Source organism: Dendrobates tinctorius, unplaced genomic scaffold (genome assembly GCF_039654945.1).
Source record: "Dendrobates tinctorius isolate UK_male_01 unplaced genomic scaffold, ASM3965494v1 ptg000016l, whole genome shotgun sequence".
Lineage (NCBI taxonomy): Eukaryota > Metazoa > Chordata > Amphibia > Anura > Dendrobatidae > Dendrobates > Dendrobates tinctorius.
In genome coordinates, this window is record NW_027361684.1 from 41,188,339 (window position 1) to 41,207,982 (window position 19,644).

Below are 19,644 nucleotides of genomic sequence, written 5' to 3' on the forward strand. Positions count from 1 at the left end.
TTTCCCCTCCCCCTCCCTGGCGGCGTGTATGATGCAGTGTTCGGACGCCGGCCACGCTTCCTTGGCTGATGTGCGGTGGCCTGCCCGCCCGCCCCCCCCCCCCCTGCCACGGACAGAAGCTAAAAATCCAGCCTGCGGCTTCAGCTGGTGTTAGGCCACGGGCGGAAGTCCCGCCCTCCCTTCTCCACGTCACTTCCGGCGGCCCACCCCCCGTGGCCTGAGCGGGCGCCGAAGAAATTGAGCCTCCGGTTTCACTCCAGAGCAGGCCGCAACCGTGAAAGAACGGCTGCTTCCGTCGGCCCACCCACAGCTGAAGCGCGCATCTTTGAGAGGAGCAGCGCGCGGCAGAGACACGTGAGGACACAGGACCAGGGTAAATGCGACCCCCGACTCTAGAGGCCATGCTACGGAAGTGACGTGGAGAAGGGAGGGCGGGACTTCCGCCCGCAGCCTAACACCGGCCGAAGCTGCGGGCTGGATTTTTAGCATCTGCCCGCGGCGGGGGGGGGGCGGGCAGTCAGGCCGCCGCACATCAGCCAAGGAAGCGTGGCCGGCGTTGGGACACGGCGTCAGACACGCCGCCAGGGACGAGGAGGGGGAAAAGACCTTCGCTCGACCACATGAAGCTAAGGGCTCCAGCCCTATGGACGCTGCCGCAGGGCCCTCCCAGGCCATCCCCTCCATGATGACTTCGCCAGCTCAGGTAGAAGGGAGGGGGGCCATAGCTCCATCCTCCCTCCAGGGATGAGGAGAGGGACCGTCCGCCGCCTTGCAGCACCGCCGTCTAGCGTTGCTGGAGAAGTGAGGGCCGCTCGGACTGTCTTGTGCCTCTGTACAGCCCATGGTTTCAATACCTAGGGGTGGTCAGGGCTAAGTCCTGCACGATGTCCCACGTCACGGGAGAGGTTACGTGGAGGGACACTCGAACGTGCTCGCCCGTTGATGGTTTGGGAAAATCGGACCCTTTCAATAGGGTCCGTCGCCCCTGTCTCATTTTCATAGAAAAAAAGAGAAAAAGTCTGGCGAAAAACAGACGTGTGTGTGTGTCTCCAACGGACACTAAGCATAAAACTGGTTTCCGCCCGCAATCGGGGCGAGGGTGTATACGGCGGAGGAGGAGCTAACCTCTTTTTCACTTGGTGTCAGCCTTCAGGCGGCAGTAGCATACACCCACAGTACCTGTGTCCCCCAATGAGACGAAGGAGATCTGCTTTCACACAGGTCAGATCTGGAAAAGAAAAGATAGAAATTCCTACGGGATACCAAATTTTACTTGCAAAACAGAGTATACGGATGGCGGGATACACAACGTTTTCCCAGACGTCGCACTTCACAAAGTTCGTCTGGATCAGCAGACAGCAGATCTGGTACAACCAACAGCGCTACCTCCACGTTTTTTTTAGGCCACAACCGGGGCCGCCTAAGAGGAAGACGGGGCGGCCAATGCAACCGGGGAAGCAAGAATCAACGTAACGACCAGATCACAGGTAATACACCATTAGTAGTTAATATTTCCTCTAAAAACCTGAACACAAATCAGTTGTCATTACTCCAGAAAGGGTTATCCTTTTGTCCATCATACAAGTTTGACTTTTTGAACTTAATATGGACTTACACAGGTTCTTTAGAAACCTTAGGCTAAAGGTTCATTTCTCAAAACAACCCACTGTACCGACGGTTCAGGCCACCTCATCATTATTACAATTCAAGAAGTTGGGACTCCGTACACATAGTTCATTCATGCTCCCTAGGGGGAACCCACCAGTGGAAACCTTTGTTTCACTAGGTGAAAGGGACATACAACATTTCAATAGGGAAGTCACTCAAGGGGGATTTCATTACCACAATAATTTGTCTAAGCAACAAAAAGCGGCCCTTGATGATCTATCCTCAGACAAATCACTGGTCATAAAACCAGCTGATAAAGGAGGGGCCATAGTGATCATGGATAGGACAGACTACCTTACTGAAATTAATAGACAGCTAAATGACACAGAGGTATATGGGATCATTCCATGCAATCCACTCAATTCCATTATCAACAAGATACAACCCATCATAGATCATTATCTGAAAGATGGTATTATAGATAAAAAATTTGGGGGAATTCCTTTTGAAAACGGACCCGATTACACCCGTTTTTTACATTCTACCAAAGATCCACAAAAGGTTGGATAAACCACCAGGGCGTCCTATTGTGTCCTCTACAGACTCTATTTTATCACCATCCGCTATGTTAGAGAAGATCCTCACACCATTAATCAAAACAACAAGATCTTACCTTAAGGACACTAATGACTTTCTAACCCTCATTAAAACCCTGGGTCCCCTTCCCCCCCTTCAATAGTCTATACACGTCCATAACACATGAGAAGGGCATGAGGGCCACAAACATACTCTTAGAGCAAGCGGGCATTGACCCCAACATTTGTAACCTTTGTTCTGACCTTTTAGGATTGGTATTTAAAGAAAATTACTTTTTATTTCAAGATACTTTCTATATCCAGAGACAGGGCACCGCAATGGGGTCACACGTAGCGCCCCCGTATGCCATTGCTTATATGGCTTTTTTTTCAGGAGAATTTTGTATACACCCACCCTCTGTTTTTACAGCACTCTAGTGTGTGGGTTAGATTCATTGACTATATTTTTTGTTTGGAATGGCCCCATTGACACTCTGTTACAATTTGATCACCACATTAATAACATTTGGCCCGAATTGAGATTTAGCCCTCAATATAGCACTGATAAGATGAGCTTCTTGGATACGTTGGTCTGTAGAACGAGGGGGAGAATTATCAATTGACCTATACGTTAAACTGACGGATAGGAATAGCATTCTACACTTTAACAGCTTTCATCCCCCGGCTAGTAAGAAATCAATCCCCAGATCCCAGTACTGTAGGATCGATAGGATTGCAACTAATGTTGAGAGAAAGAAATTAAGATTAGAGGAAGTGACACACAAATTCACCGAAAGGGGGTACCCCAGTGGACTATTGACAGAACCTAGCTCTAATAGGAATCCTAGGACTATAAATTCCAACAAACATATACCATTTGTAAATACATTTCATCCCTATTACAGAAAAATACAGGCCACTATCAATAAACACTGGAGCATACTAAAAGTTACCCTGAAATACCGGAGTTTCAACAACCCTTACTTTCATGCTATCGCAGACCAAAAAATGTAAAGGACATGTTGGTTAAAGCAGATGCAGGTTCAAACATAATAGTACCGAGACTGAGATTTCTCTGGACACAGAAACAGGGAACTTTTCCATGTCTAGTATGTTTACAGTGTAATAACATACAAACAGGGAACCAAATCTTTCATCCACAGACTGGACAAGCCATTCCGGTCAAAGGATTTTACACATGTGAGACCACATATGTTATATATTTGATAAAATGCCCGTGTGGCCTGGCCTATGTTGGTGAAACGACCCAAATGGTAAGGGATAGAATATCCCAACACAAATCAAACATAAGGTGTAAAAGGACTCATCTCCCTTTACCGTACCACTTCCTGGATAAAGGACATAATATTTCTCAACTCAAATTCCAAGTTTTGGATCAGATTGAATCCAACAGGAGGGGTCAGGATAGGACTAAGACCCTCAAGAGAAGGGAGGCCTATTGGATTTTTACTCTTCAAACTTTGGAGCCAAAAGGACTGAATAGAGACTATGATATTCAGAGTTTCCTGTGAAACACCGGGTACCTGTGTAATGTGCATTTACCTCTAGTTTTAATGTTTATTTATACATATTCATTGATTATTTATTATATATTCTCTCTCTTTTTCTCTAAATAGAATCGTTAGACCTACTCTTCTTCTTCCCACTGGGCACCTCTGTCTACTTGGTATGATATACACCTCACCAACCTCTACATTATAGGGAATGCCTTTATTTGTATGACTTTGTAATTACTAATGCTAAGAGAATCAAAGAGGTACAGGTCTATATAATATACATATTCAACTGAAACGCAGTATCAGGAATCCCTTATGCACCAATACAAATGCTGTTTTCTTACTGTCATGGCTCACATACACCCTGATTGTGTGACCACTAGAATGTGGTCCATTAACACTGTTTACATCTTTGATCTCTCTCAGTGACATGGGCACCACTTGTGCCCTGATCTTTACACTCAGCGCAGGCGCGGACAGCGGGGTCAGGTGACCGCTGTGACGCGTTCCAATATGTGCTTCTTACACATAGCGCAGGCCCACACAGCGGTACCATGTGACCGCGATGACGCGGTCTAAGGGGGCGTTTCCCACCGGGTTAAATACCCGGAAGCAGACGCCAGACCATGGCGTCCTCTGCTCAAAGTGGTACATACCGCAAGTCACAAGGGGCCACCAACGCAGGTAAAGTAAGGGGCTGACTCTACATACGGCACTTTAAATATACAACCTGTGTATACTCAATATTTGTTGTTTTCTCCCTCCTTTCCAGCGCCATCCCATAGCGACTTATGTCGCATTACAATAGCGCTATCTAAAATACATAGCTTCTAAAGCAGCATCCAGGTAAAATAGGGAGTTTTACACCTTACCTCTCATGTATAAAATGGATTGTGCACGTATGTAATGAAAATATATATTGCACTATCATATTGTCTAACCTACCTCTTCCCTTTTTCCTCCTAGGAGGACCAACATATTCAGACCACATATGATACAGGCACTACCATATTGCTTTTTGTCTTCTTTTCTATTCCAGAGGAGCTTCACTTCAACTTCCTCACTTTAACCAGTAATAGTATGGTTGGTTTTTTTCTTAACACCAATTTTCACATATATCTTCGCGGATTGTGCATTACACGTCTTTGTGCAACAGTCTCTAAAATGCAGCACTGTATATATGCTTATTCGACGTAACTTGTTATGTATTTTTTTCTTTTTTTGCCTAACTTTCTTTAGTGCATCATGTGATATTTAATTTTTTTTCTGTTTTCTTTTACATTTGGCTTTAAACAGTAAATCATATTGACAATTCTCTGATGAAGGTCCTATGAAGGACCGAAAACGCTTAGAATACATGTGATTTGGATGCCAATAAAATAGAATCAATTTTTTCACGCATTTGAGTGCCAAGTTCATCATTATTATTATGATTTGGCGTCAGCAGGATTTGAGGGGAAAACAATAAATGTTTTATTGACAGAGCTGTTTGAGAGCTTTCTTTTTACAAGCCTAATTGTTTTGTATGACACCATTCAATGTACTAAAAATTCCAAGCGTAATGAACTCTGGGAGGGTGAAGGACATGAAAAGGGGATGGATGGGGGGGACTGCACAAAATAATTGTGCTATTGATTTTGGGGGGAATGCTTTGTAGTATGTGGAAGAAATGACCTTGTAGTAGGATTCTCCAGGTTAGTATAGTTGTCTATGATGTTGTCGTAGTAAAGAAAACGCGGACACTGTTGGGAGGGCGACTGAGGGCAGTGGTGGGCCTTTGTTTTCTTTTTGGGAGTGAGGGGGTCCCTAATGTGAGATTATGTTGCAGGTTTCTGATTGCTTGTTCTATATAATGCAATGTCACAGTGCATAGCTAAAATAACTGTCTATTATGAAGACTTCATGGGCTTCACAGGAGTACCACCGTGGCAACAGATCTGCAATCACAGCATTCTGTAACGCTGTAGATAAGCCCCCGATGTAACCTGAAAGAGAAGAAAAACGATTTATATTATACTCACCCGGGGCGGTCCAAGCCCGGTTTTGGTCCGATGGGTGTCGCGGTCCGTTCTGGCACCAACTGTCATTCGCCAATTTATCCCCTCCAAGTGTGCCAAATGCGGTGTAAAATTGTATATAATATGCAAGAGCACATCAGGATACACATGCACCTTTCTAATATATGAAGGTAGGGACATCAAAAAACAACCAAACACCAAACTACCCCATGACAATTGGCATCCCAGGTAGAATTGTAACTACGCCATTTCTTCATCAAGGGTACCACATGTACACGGACTATTACTACAGAAACTGGTGCAATAAAATTGGAGGTCTTTCTTAGTACAAAAAAGATTAATGATGGTGACAGTGGGGAAAAAATGCAAATTGTAATTTTTTTTTTCTCTAACTTATGTTGCATCAACAGCATAAAAAAAAAAGTGGCATCACACTACTCAAATAGAATAAAAGAGTATTCGCGCTATGAAACAGACACCAAAAACACTACTGATCAATTATGAGCAGTGGCGGATTAAGTGGACTATGGGCCGGGGCTGTTCATAAAACCTGGGCCCCTGTACCCCCCTTCCCACCTGAGCGCTGCGGTCCCCATGCGGGAATTGACAGCCGTACGGACCGCAGCACTTGGTTTGCTGCGGGTCCATACGGAAAACCCGCCACCATTCCACCACGTGTGGACATGGCCTAAAAAGACGTTGCACATAAGCTGTAGGCCTACGGCCAATACGCACAAAATCGCCCAACGTGATCCTGGCCATAGGGGATCCACTTTAATGTCCCCACTTTAATTTGAAGTCCCCTTACTTCATCCATTGCAGTCCCCTATCACCCACTCACTTCATCTGCAGTGCCGCTTCATCATTTGCAGCCCCTTATCCCCCCTTCCATTTTATCATGTGCAGTCCCCTTCCCCCCCAACTTCATGTGCAGCCCCACTCCCCCATCATCATGTGCAGTTAATTTTACCCCCACATCATGTGCAGTCCCCCTTACCCCCAATTCATCATGTGCAGTCCCCCTTACCCCCAATTCATCATGTGCAGTCCCCCTTACCCCCAATTCATCATGTGCAGTCCCTCTTACCCCCAATTCATCATGTTCAGTCCCACTTACCCCTTAATTCATCATGTGCAGTCCCACTTACCCCTTAATTCATCATGTGCAGTCCCACTTACCCCTTAATTCATCATGTGCAGTCCCCCTTATCCCCCACTTCATCATTTGCAGCCCCACTTAATCATGTGCAGCCCCACTCACCCCCCCTTCATCATATGCAGCCCCACTCACTCACCCCCCCTTCATCATGTGCAGCCCCACTCACCCCCCTTCATCATGTGAAGCCCCCACTCATCCCCCCTTCATCCTGTGAAGCCCCCACTCACCCCCTTCATCCTGTACAACCCCAGTCACCCCCCCTTCATCATATACAGCCCCCAGTCACCCCCCTTCATCATATACAGCCCCCAGTCACCCCCCCTTCATCATATACAGCCCCCAGTCACCCCCCTTCATCATATACAGCCCCCAGTCACCCCCCCTTCATCATATACAGCCCCCAGTCACCCCCCCTTCATCATATACAGCCCCCAGTCACCCCCCTTCATCATATACAGCCCCCAGTCACCCCCCTTCATCATATACAGCCCCCAGTCACCCCCCCTTCATCATATACAGGCCCCTGTCACCCCCCCTTCATTGTGTACAGCCCCCACTCACCCCCTCCCCCATTTAATTCATTTTATAAATAAAAAAAAATAAAAAAAGTTTCCCATACTTACCTCACAGCCGGCTCGCTCCCCAGCAGCGCCTCTGCTTTCAGCATCCTCCGGGACATGTCGGCGCGTGCACGATGACGTCATCGCGCACGCCCGACATCTGACCCGGAAGTACAGCCGGAGCTGAGCAGCCGTCAAGGTGACGGCCGTGCACAGCTCCCGACCCCTCATAGAATTTGACGCGGGCGGCTGTCTGCTGCCAGCGGCGTCACAGCACAGGGCACGGCCGGCCCTGTACAGGTGCTGGGGGAGCGGTGCGGGGGGCATTTGCCTCTCTGCCACCCTGCCCAGCCCGCCCCTGCCCCTGGGCCCCCAAAAAACCTTGGGCCTGGGGCGACCGCCCCATCCGCCCCTATTAAGATCCGCCATTGATTATGAGAAATACCTGCAATGATTCAGAAGAAACCTTGTAAGGCCTGGACGACGAGGAAATTGTCTTCCAAAAGATTCAATGCAATAAACTAAAGGATAAAAACAGGTATTTAGGAGGTGAATAAAAATATATATAAAAAACTGCTAAATATAGAAGTTAAAAATTAGCAGTGAATTAGTGCCCTTCTTATTGTGCAAATAGGCAAAAAGAGTTACAATACCAGTAGAGGCAGTGGTTAAGCACCCTATGAGCTGTGCAAAATAAGCAAAAATTTAACAATATACAGTATAATAAGAGCACTAACTAAACGCAGAGGGAGGAGCTGCGGCCGAGGAACGTATATAAATACTGGCGATAGCGTCAAGGAAAAAGCAAAGTGTCCAGTGAGACCAGAAATATTCTGAAGCTGTGCCGCTGGAAATAAATAACACTGTACAATATAAGTGCTGAGGGTGCTCAGAACAAAGGTCCAGTTACAGATTATCCGATGCTGTACCGTTCACTCACCGCTGCCCTGGACGGCCTCCTCACCGAGACATAAGTTAAGTACAACGTAACTTGCTGGTGGATACTCCAAGCTATGAACAATGCAGGTTCCTGACACTGTTCTGAACACCCCCAGCACCTGTTTTTTGGCCATAATAATTATCTGTGAACGGTACAGCATCGGATAATCTGTAACTGGACCTTTGTTCTGAGCACCCTCGGCCCTTATATTGTACAGTGTTATTTATTTCCAACGGCACAGCTTCAGAATATTTCTGGTCTCACTGGACACTTTGCTTTTTCCTTGACGCTATCGCCAGTATTTATATACGTTCCTCGGCCGCAGCTCCTCCCTCTGCGTTTAGTTAGTGCTCTTATTATACTGTATATTGTTAAATTTTTGCTTATTTTGCACAGCTCATAGGGTGCTTAACCACTGCCTCTACTGGTATTGTAACTCTTTTTGCCTATTTGCACAATAAGAAGGGCACAAATTCACTGCTAATTTTTAACTTCTATATTTAGCAGTTTTTTATATATATTTTTATTCACCTCCTAAATACCTGTTTTTATCCTTTAGTTTATTGCATTGAATCTTTTGGAAGACAATTTCCTCATCGTCCAGGCCTTACAAGGTTTCTTCTGAATCATTGCAGGTATTTGTCATAATTGATCAGTAGTGTTTTTGGTGTCTTTCATAGCGCGAGTACTTTTTTTATTCTATTTGATTCATATTATATTTACGCCATTGTGGTAAAGGTCTTTTGGTACTTGCAGCTGATTCAGCCCACATATACTTGTGCCGCTATTACTATTTTATTTGTGCATCACACTACTCGCTACCTCCCTAGATAAATACATTAGAGGCTACAATTTACAAAAGACATTTATGGAGGATTTCTGTTGCTCTTGAACCCCACAGGCTCTACAAATTTCAGCCAAATCTGTGTTCCAAACTTCAAACATTGCTCCTTCCGTTCCGAGCCTTGATGTTTGTCCAAACAGAAATTTTTGACTAAATGTTGGGTATCGCCATGCTCATAAATCCTGTAACAAACTGTTGGGTTTACTTTTTGGTGTTGCAAAACTGAGTAGACATGTGGGAAATGTTAGTTGTACCACACAAAATAATTTAAGGGCATAGATTGTAAAGTTTGAGAAATTGCAAAAATTGTCAATTTCAATAGGATTTGTGTATAATTATGAAAATATCACTCTTCGAACCAGTAAGATACATTGAAGCGTTCCAGGGTTCTCATAAAGTGACACCGGTCAAAATTTGGCCTGGTTATTAAGGCCAATATTGGCTCCATTGCTAAGGGGTGAAAAACCTGCTGCTGGGAGGAAATGAACTTTTTATTCCCCCTGGCATTGTTTGGGTTTCAGGCATGGGGAAGGCGCCCATGTGGGTGCAGTTGCCGATCTGTACAGAGTGGCACAGACTGACACTTGGCTCTAACGGTGATCTGCTGGCGGTGCGGTTACAGCTGCTGCTCTATATACACATCTGTGATTGACCCAGCACTGACCCCATCCCTGTGATGGAGTGCTGAATACTGCCGGGGGGAATAAAGTTAATTTCCACCTGGCATCGAAGGCTTGAGGTGCAGACCCAAATCGCACCCATTTAGCACTGCTGATCACACTGACTGGTACTGAGGGCACAGTGGCTCGCATTAAGGGCACAGTGGCTGGTACTGTTGGCACATTGACTGGTACTGAAGAAAAGAGAGAACAGAGAGAGAAAAACAAAGAAAAAAAGATGGGAAAGAGAGAACAGAGAAAGAAAGAAACAGACAGAAAAAAACAGAGAGACAGACTATAGCAGCCCGGCTCCCATTATAGTGCCCACCTGAGCCTCCCGGTGCACGACATATCATGATCCGCTCACATGGCCGACATCCCTGATTTCAAGGCAATCCCGCTGTCTGAGGAGGACACGGTGATGGATCTGAAGCATTCCGTGAAGTGCCTCCATGGTTCCATCACAATCTCCTCCTGAAATTACCTAATTTCCGGTCAGCTTCCAGCACGTCACTTCTGGTGGAAGTCACGTGCGAATTTCAAAGTGCTCCTCGAGGCTCCGCCGTGTACTCCTGTGTCCGCGGGAAAAGTAACCTCCCGGCCGGGGCAGTGGGGCAGACTCAAAATCGGGACTGTCCTGCTGGATCCGGAACGGTTGGGAAGTATGAATGCTCCCCATCATACACCGTGTACATGCATGGCTCTGCACACCTCATACACAAACGGTTCAGCTTTGTATGCCTTGTACACACACGGCTCCGCTCCTTAAACCTCGCGCACACACATGGCTCCACTCCGTAAACCTCATACACATGCGGATCTGCTCTGTACACCTTGTACACACATATCTCCACTCCGTAAACCTTGTACACATGCGGCTTTGCTCCATACACCTCGTACATACGCGGTTCCGCGCCGTACACCTTGTGCACACGCGGCTCCGCTCCGTACACCTTGTGCACACGCGGCTCCGCTCCGTACACCTTGTGCACATGCGGCTCCGCTCCGTACACCTCGTGCACACGCGGCTCCGCTACATCCACACTGTAAACCCCTCCTGACCCCACACACAAACTTTGCCTCATCCAGCAACATGACAACCAGCACAGCAGAGCTCTGCGGATACAGAGGCCCCTGATCATGTGACCCCTGACTCCTCCCCTCCTGTGACCTCATCACAGGTCCTGTGCCACAGAAGAGAACACAACCTAGCGACACCACTGCAGGCAGGCTGTATGGGGCTGCGGTGGGGGAGGGCGAGAATGGAGTCAGTGCATGGGGGGCGTGCTGTTTATCTCCCTGCAGTGCGGGACAAATAGAGTCCCGTGTGGGACAGCGGGTGGGCGGAGCAAAAACGGGACTGTCCCGCGGAATCCAGGATGCTTGGGAGCTATGCATGTGGGCTATTTCCTGTGTGGGCAATTTTCCTGTGGTTTATTTTCTCCTACGCCTCATTGGGGGACACAGACAGTGGGTTTTATGCTGCTTGCCACTAGGAGGATACTAAGTAACACAGAAAAAAGTTAACTCCTCCCCTTCAGTATACACCCTCTCGCTGGCTGGGAATTCCCCAGTTCTTGCTTAGTGTCTGCAGGAGGCACTTGGGTCTGGCTTCAGACCCCACCGTTTTTATTTTATTTTTGAATTTTCTGTTAATTTGTATTTTTTTTAATTAACGGCGTGAAGGGGGTGACGGTTCCTTTCTACGGCCCGCTCTCCTCTGAACCAACAACAGGCAAGCATGCGGAGTATACCTCCCCGCACACTTTCCTGCGACGACTGGGGCTGATTCCTATCAAAGAAAAAAGCCAAGAAGACACACACCAAAAGCAGGGATCACCATAGAAAAATTATCAATTTTATTGCATAGGATACACAAAAACACCACAATATTAAAAACATTGAAAAGGAACAACGGTTATTTTGGCATAACCTGTAAACCTGGGAGCAGTGACAAGTCCTACATAACTTCACACAGTTATACATATGTAATGTGTGCAGCAAGTCCACATAGTAAATATTATGTGTACAATAGTCTCAGCCCTGAAAAACAATCTAGATGTATGCTTAGAAAAAAGTTAACTCCTCCTCTGCAGTATACACGCTCTCGCTGGCTGGGAATTCCCCAGTTCGGTGATAAAAGCAGTAGGAGCATTAAACGAATGACAATCATAACTCTGTCAAAACCTAAAGATGCTAGTGTGAGCCAATAGGCCAAACAGGGTGGGTGCTGTGTCCTCCAATGATTGGCTCGGAGAAAAGGATTTTACGGTGAGTACACAAAAATCCCTATTTCCTGTGGGGATTTTTCAGGGAACTGTCTTTCTGTGCTACAGCGCTATGTGCTACTTGATCTGGAATATATAAGCTGCGGGGACACCTTTCTACTGATGAAGGGGCGGCTTGACATCCCCAGTGCAAGGTACTTTTTATGATACCTACAAACCTCATCCTAATTGTATATAGCTGTATAGGATTGGTTCTGTTCACTTCGGTGTTGTATTACATGCCTTTGGGGTTCTGGGGAACACTCATTCATGTCTTTTTGTCAGATTCTATGCTGCTGAACTGGTCTGTGGAATCCAGTACCTCCACTCCAAGGGCATCATTCACAGAGACCTCAAGCCCGAGAACATCTTGGTGGCTGAAACGGGCCACTTTAAGATCACAGATTTCGGTCTCGCAATTGACAAATGCATGGAGACCGAACAGCCACCGAATACACTGGAACACCAGGCTACATGGCTCCTGAGGTGCAAACAATAGTACTTTCCCATGTAGTTTTCACAAAAATTATAGACCATGAGCATGTTGACATTTTGATTTTTTTGTTCTCTCTTCATTGACAGATTTTTCCTGGCAAGGAGTATAACGCCAGAGTAGACTGGTATTCTTTTGGGATCATCTTAAAATATATGGTTACCAGTGAGTGTACTTACCATCTGACACTTGATGAGGCATCCTCCGGCATTGATGACATCATTAAGCAGGTTAGTATAACTCCAAGTTATTAGTACTATGGCTTCTACAATATTCATTTAAATGGTGGTATTGCAAGAAAGTTTTATTGCCTCTACTGTTTACATTCATGGGTTTTACTTTATCATTTTTAGCTCCTTGAGAAAGATCCTGTCAGACGCTTAGGAGTCCATGGTAACATCAGAGAGCACGTGTTTTTTCAGTGTATTGACTGCGGAAGCCCTGAAAGTGCCTCCACCACACATCCCTGTAGTAAGTATATATCCAGATCACATTGCACCATCATCACTGTATGGCCAGGGTCACACTTGCGAGAAACTATCACGAGTCTCTCATCTCAATACCCGGCACTGCCGCCGGCACTCGGGACAGGAGTGTGTGGCTGCATGTATTTCTAACCATCTGAGAGCTCTGGTCCCACTGCCGGGTATTGAGATGCGAGTTTCTCGCAAGTGTTACCCCGGCCTATAGGGAAATCACTGATGGTTAGAGAACACTAATTGAAAGCTGATAGTTATTTCTATAGTTTTTTGATGTTGACTTTCTGTTGAGTTTTTCTTACCGCTGACACTAGCATTGGAAAGTCAACATCATCTAGGGCTGCTGTCCTGGTTTGATGGTTCAGATCATTTCACTTTAGCTGTATGCAAGTTAATGTGGATTTCATCCTTCTCCAGAAGATTTCAAATTTTGGTTATTTTAGTTCAATTGAAAATATTGACTTTGATAAAAAGGTCATAATCCTAATGTTATATTTCATTTTTTTGGTGTTTTACAGCCAAATAAAGCTCATCACCGTTCTCGACCATACCATCTGGAGAAATTAGAAGCAGTAGATGCCAAAAAGTTTCCTCTATCAGGAAAGGACCCAGGCCATGTTCAAGGGTTTTTCTTTTGTCAACGTGGAAACCCTTGACAAGACACCCAAGTGCCGGGGCCCTGGCGAGACTGGGGGCCCACTCACACTGTCTGGGATTCCGTACATAGCTCCCAATGGTCGCCGCCACTCCCCCCCCATGCACCGACCACCGCAGCCCTGATAAATCCCAGCAATGACATCGCAGGGAATGGGATTCTCTGTGCACACAGGACCTGTGATGAGGTCACAGGAGGGGAGGAGTTAGGGGTCACATGATCAGGAGCCTCAGTGCAGGACTCTGCTGTGCTGTCTGTGCTGGTTGTCATCGTGCTGGATGAGGTAAAGCTTACGTGTGGGGTCAGGAGGGGTTTACAGTGTGGATGTAGCAGAGCTGTGTGTGTACGGAGCGGAGCCCATGTGTCCGAGGTGTACGGAGCGGAGCCGTGGGTGTCCGAGGTGTACGGAGCGGAGCCCATGTGTACGAGGTGTACGGAGCGGAGCCTCGTGTGTCCGAGGTGTACTGAATGGAGCCCTGTGTGTACGGAGCAGAAACAGGGGTGTACAGAGTGAAGCCGCGTGTGTATGGAGCGGAGCCGTGTGTATACAAGGTGTACAGAGCGGAGCCATGTGTGTACAGGGCATACAAACCTGAACCGTGTGTGGATGAGGTGTGCAGAGCCTTGTGTGTATGGTGGGGAGCATTCATACCTCCCAACTGTCCCAGATCCAGCCGGACCATCCCGATTTTGAGAGAGAGACTGCCCCAGCTACTTTTCCCACGGACACAGGAGTACACGGCGTAGCCCCAAGGAGCACTTTAAAACTCGCACGTGACGTTCTACTGGAAGTGACGTGCTGGAAGCTCACCGGAAATGAGGTAATTTTGGGAGGAGATTGTGACGGAACCATGGAGGCACTTCAGGGAATGCTTCAGATCCATCACCGTGTCCTCCGACAGCGTGATCGCCTTGGAATCGGGGATGCCTGCCATGTGAGCGGATCATGATATGTCCTGCATCGGGAGGCTCAGGTGAGTACTACAACGGGAGCCGGGCTGCTATAGTATCTTTATAGAATCTTTCTTTCTCTCTCTCTCTGTTCTTTCTCTCTAATCTTTTTTTCCTTTCTCTCTCTATTCTCTTTCTTTCCCCTCTTTCTTTCTTTCTTTCTTTCTTTCTTTCTTTCTTTCTCTGTGCTTTCTCTCTCTCTCTGTTCGTTCTTTCCCCTCTTTGTTTCTTTCTTTCTCTGTTTCTTCCCTTTATTTTCTCTCCCTCTCTGTTTTCTTTCCTCTTTCTTTTTCTCTCTGTTCTTTTTTCTGTCCACTCTCTTACTCTCTGTTCTTTTTCTTTCTTTCGCTCTGTTTTCTTCCTCTTTCTCTGTTCTTTCTTTCTTTTTCTTTCCCTTCTCTGTTCTTTCTTTCCTCTCTTTCTCTGTTCTTTCTTTCCCCTCTTTCTTTCTCTCTGTTCCTTCCCTTCTTTCTCTCTACCTCTCTGTTCTTTTTTTTCTGTCCACTTTCTTTCTCTAATCTTTCTTTCTCTCTCTCCGTTCTTCCTTTCTCTCTGTTCTTTCTCTGTTCTTTCTTTCCCCTCTTTTTCTTTCTCTGTTCTTTCTGTCTTTCTCTTCTTTTTTTCATTCTCTCTGTTCTTTCTTTCTTTCCTCTTTCTTTCTTTCCCTCCTCTCTCTCTCTCTCCTTTGCTTCCCCTCTTTCTTTCGCTCTACCGCTCTGTTCTTTTTTCTCTGTTCTTTTTTCTGTCCACTCTTTTCTTCTCTCTATAATCTTTCTTTCTCTCTATAATCTTTCTTTCTCTCTGTTCTTCCTTTCTGTCCTTTCCCTGTTTTCTTTCCACTCTTTCTTTCTTTTCTTTCTTTCTCTTTCTTTCTTTTCTTTCTTTCTTTCTGTTCTTTCTTTCTCTCTTTCCTCTCTGTCTGTCTGTTCTTTCTTTATCATCTTTCATACGTACACTACTAATCAATAGCCTCCTTCACATGAACGTGTTTTGCCATAGAGCGTGTGTCCGTGTGGATCACATGCGTGTCCGTGTGATCCACATGGAGACAAGTCCATTTTTTGGCCTGCACCACAGATGCCATGTGGTATGTGTTAAAGGGGGGCCCACAGACTCTTTCGCCCGGGGCCCTGAAAAACCTGGAGCCGGCCCTGAAGACACCAGCTCCATAATCACCAGAGTGAGCTGTCCTGAGCCTCCAGAAGACCTTGAAGAACAGAAGATTGGACATTACTGGAAACACTGCTGTATTGTAGTTGACCATGGACACAATACCGATGGACCCCAAAGATGGAGAAGCTAGACAATTTGATCATACACTGGCAGTAAGTATAAGCGCCCCAACGTCTGCGCTTCACTTTAACCATAGGTATGTGCAGAACTTTTTACACTAACCGGTAATTGGATTTCCTCTTGCTCATGACAGCTCTAGCTTTCGGTGCTGCCTTGGGCTAAGAAGAAATAACATGGTGTGCGATGGCTGGCTATTAAGAGGAGGCCTGATTTTTTTTTTTTTTTTTTACCTAACATTATTGCACATGTCTGTGATCATTTTTACCATTACCGGTAGTAAGATTTCCTCACACTCATGAAAGTGCTATCATGAGTGTTGGGAAAAGGTGTGTGATGACCAGCTATTAAGGGGAGGAGGAGGCCGGATTTTTTTTTAATGCAGGTGACCGGGGTCCCAGGCACTCACACCCGCAGCTATTTACATTGTATGGCTGCAGGAGAGGGGGGCAGCCGTGTCTGACATCAGTTGATGATGGGATGCCCTTTGTTACTAAGCTGCGGAAAACCCCTGGCCCTTGCAGTTCATGTCTGCCCACTCGCTTGACCGACCTCCCATTCCCTCATCCGCCCTCCCATTTGCCCACCTGTTGGCCCACTGACCCGCTACTCTTCTAGTGCCCCCCTCCCTGCTTGTACAGTAGGGAGATAGAGACAGTCTCTGTCTGCTACCTGCCTGCAAACTCCTAAGTACTACTAAAGTCAATCCTACTGACTGCTGCCTGTCTGCCTGCAATACGGTACAGTTGCCTGTCTTAAAGGGGATATTCTATTAACCTAATACTAATCCTCTATACACAACATATAGCATAATTATTAGGGCCAGTTCACATGGCGGATCTTCAAGCAGAAGTTTGGCGCAGACAGCTACTCCGACATTCCGCAGAATTTCCACAGTGACCGCTTCCTTCATGACTCCTATTCTTGTCTATGGGAGACAGCGATGAGGATTGCAGAATAGTGGGTTTTAGCAGCAGCCGTGCTGAGAATGGACCTATCTACACCAAAATTCTGCTTGAAAATGTGCCGTGTGAGCTGGCTCTTACAATCAGGCTGCGGCACACATGCCTAATCAGCTGCTCCGCTCATTTCAGGGTGCAGTGAGATTTATGGGCCCCCAATCTTGTGATCAGTGGGGGGTCCCAGAAGTAGAACCACTGATCCTGAGAACAGGGGCCCCGTAACTCTAACCGGCCCCTGAAATCAATGGAGCGGTTTCTCAGACGTGTGCAGACACTCAAATCATTTGACTTGGAGTTCTGGAAATAACTGGAACTCCCATTGAAATGAATGAAGTGCCCTCACACATGTCTGACCAGCTGCTCCATTCATTTCAGGGGGTGGTTGAGTATTTTCTTTAGTGATTTCTTCATAATCATTGATTTAGCTGTATGGGCCTTGTTTATTGCAGGACACGTTCTAGTTTTTGATGCCACCGCTTTGGGGTACACATATATAGCAGATTAATTTATTAACTTTCTGATGGGGTTGGAAAAAACAGCAATACAGTTACTGATTTTTCACATAAATTTTCCAATATTCTCTGGGTCAGTACAATTATAGTGATAACAAAATTTTTAGTTTTACTTTATACTACTTGCACCCCTTATCAAAAATAGGTAATTGTCTTTTTTTCATCGCCACCTCTCAAGATCCATAACTTTGTCTTTCGATAGAGCTGTGTAGAGGCGTAATTAGTGTGGGGCTAAAAAGGGAAAAAATGTGTTTTTGCTGAAGTTGTTTTTAATGTTACAGGTCAGTGTCGATATATAAAAAAAAAACCATAAAATCGTGGAGCTTTCGCACTGGTTTTGGGACATGTAGTAATTGATGCCACTTCTTGGTCTGGACAAATCAGTTTGCTGCACTTATCTGATATTATTACAGCTAGGATTAGAATGAGAGATATCAGCATTGTGTATACATAGCACAGGCTCCACTATTCACAGTAGATGATTGTTACAGCTTATCTTACAGACCTTTGTACAGAACACTCTCCCATGCAATTCAGTTGGGTCCCTCCAGTCTACAGTGTGTATGGCCTATGTGGCTGCTGTAAAGCATTTTTTCTGAAAAGCTCTCTACATCCTGCTAGGCAGGGGCTACACGGCGACACCGGTGGCGCAACACGGGTCGCAGCTAGTATTACCGAGGTGCAGGGATCCCTTTGAAGTGAATAGATCTCTGCGGCAGTCGCAAGAAAACCAACAAGGCTAGATTTCTTGCAACTCAACTCGGCTCAGGAAAGGCCAGTTTCACACCAGTGCTGCGGTCCATCACTAGATTCTATAGTAGAAGCCAGCGCTGGATCGTTAGTTTAGCGCTAGCGTGAAAAGAGGAATCGCCAGCCAGACACTGACATAGAGACGATTCCGTCCAGAGATCTTCATTTTGACAGCCCGAAAAATGTTGCATGCAGGTTTTTTTCAAGCTGTCAAAATAACAACTCTGCTGCAAAGCGGAACGAAACACCTCGTTCTTGTTTTTTGTTTGCTTGTTTTGTTTGTTTTGTTACTGTCACTATAATTTTGCACTTTACATAATTTAGCCAATAGCTTTAACTAAATGACTCTTATGAAAAAAATATTTAGTTAGCAAAATGTATAGTGGGAATGTGTTACAAATGGTTTGGGTTAAAGGCATCGATCACTCTATCGTTATTGTTACCCAATGTGTTTGTGACATGATGAAAAGGCACTTTACTTAGTGCAGAAATTCTACACAGCTATATTTTGATCTCCTATATTTCATATTTAGTGCCGAAATTCAAGAAAGGCCGCATTAGTAAGGGCCTTATCATCATCTCAAACACATTGGTCAATAATAACCAGAAAATGGCGAGGCCTCTTAGTTTAAAGTTTTGGAAGAATTTACTTTAAAGTTTGTCACCCCTTATATCATAAAATAATAAATTAACAGAAACTGATTTTCTAATAGACCAACACATCCAGAAGAGATAACTTTTCAGTAGTCCCCTCATTATCATAACAAGAAAGGATTGCAATGAGAGATAACAGAATCCATCATTCACATTAGGTAGTGTCACAGCTCACCTCTTTCCCCTTCCTGCACAATGATATCTGCATGTCACTAAATGAGAATGTGTATAGAAAACTCTCCCATGGAAATAAATAGTCCCCTGTAATGTATTGTGATATATATATATATGCATATGTCCAATGTCCATAACTCCAAACAGGCAAGAGAGCAGCTTCCATAAATGTACAGAAAACAGAATAGAATAATCTGCAATCAGAAATTCAAATTATAGAAAAATTATCACAATCTGGTTTTAATTAGTTTAAAAAAAATGCATGTGACATTCCCTAAAAGAAAAAGAAATAAACTATACCTAAAAAGAGTATTGGATATTTTATGAAATGTTTAATAGGTTAGAGTAGAGTAGGGCCCTGCCAAAAGGGTCTACCTTGTCGTGGTAGCAGGCTTAAAAAAAAAAACTTTTGTCCAAAACAAAAGCTGATGGCTTTGTATGTGATATGGTGTTCAATGGGAATAGATAATGTGTGATTGGTGAGGACAAGGTGCGGAAGTTGAATTTTCCCAAGAGTGGGCGGTGGTACAGTGGAAGATTCATGGGGTGGAGGCAGATTTGGGGTGGAGTCTCAAAG

At 45.4% G+C, this 19,644-nt stretch overlaps 1 protein-coding gene across 9 annotated transcripts in view; it reads left to right on the forward strand.

Moving 5' to 3' along the window:
• LOC141080484 (uncharacterized) overlaps positions 1-19,644 on the forward strand; it is a 154,434-nt gene that overhangs the window by 14,525 nt on the left and 120,265 nt on the right. For 3 of the 9 annotated variants that reach the window (XR_012228934.1, XR_012228931.1, XR_012228933.1), the window contains exons 9-12: positions 12,433-12,633; positions 12,730-12,870; positions 12,994-13,111; positions 13,638-16,050. The exons of 1 other annotated variant lie outside the window; for it this stretch is intronic. The gene's annotated coding sequence lies outside the window, so the exon portion shown is untranslated. Of the gene's footprint in view, positions 1-12,432; positions 12,634-12,729; positions 12,871-12,993; positions 13,112-13,637; positions 18,485-19,644 lie in introns of those variants that run through there. 5 more of the 9 variants (XR_012228929.1, XR_012228935.1, XR_012228936.1 and 2 more) reach the window with 3 other exon arrangements.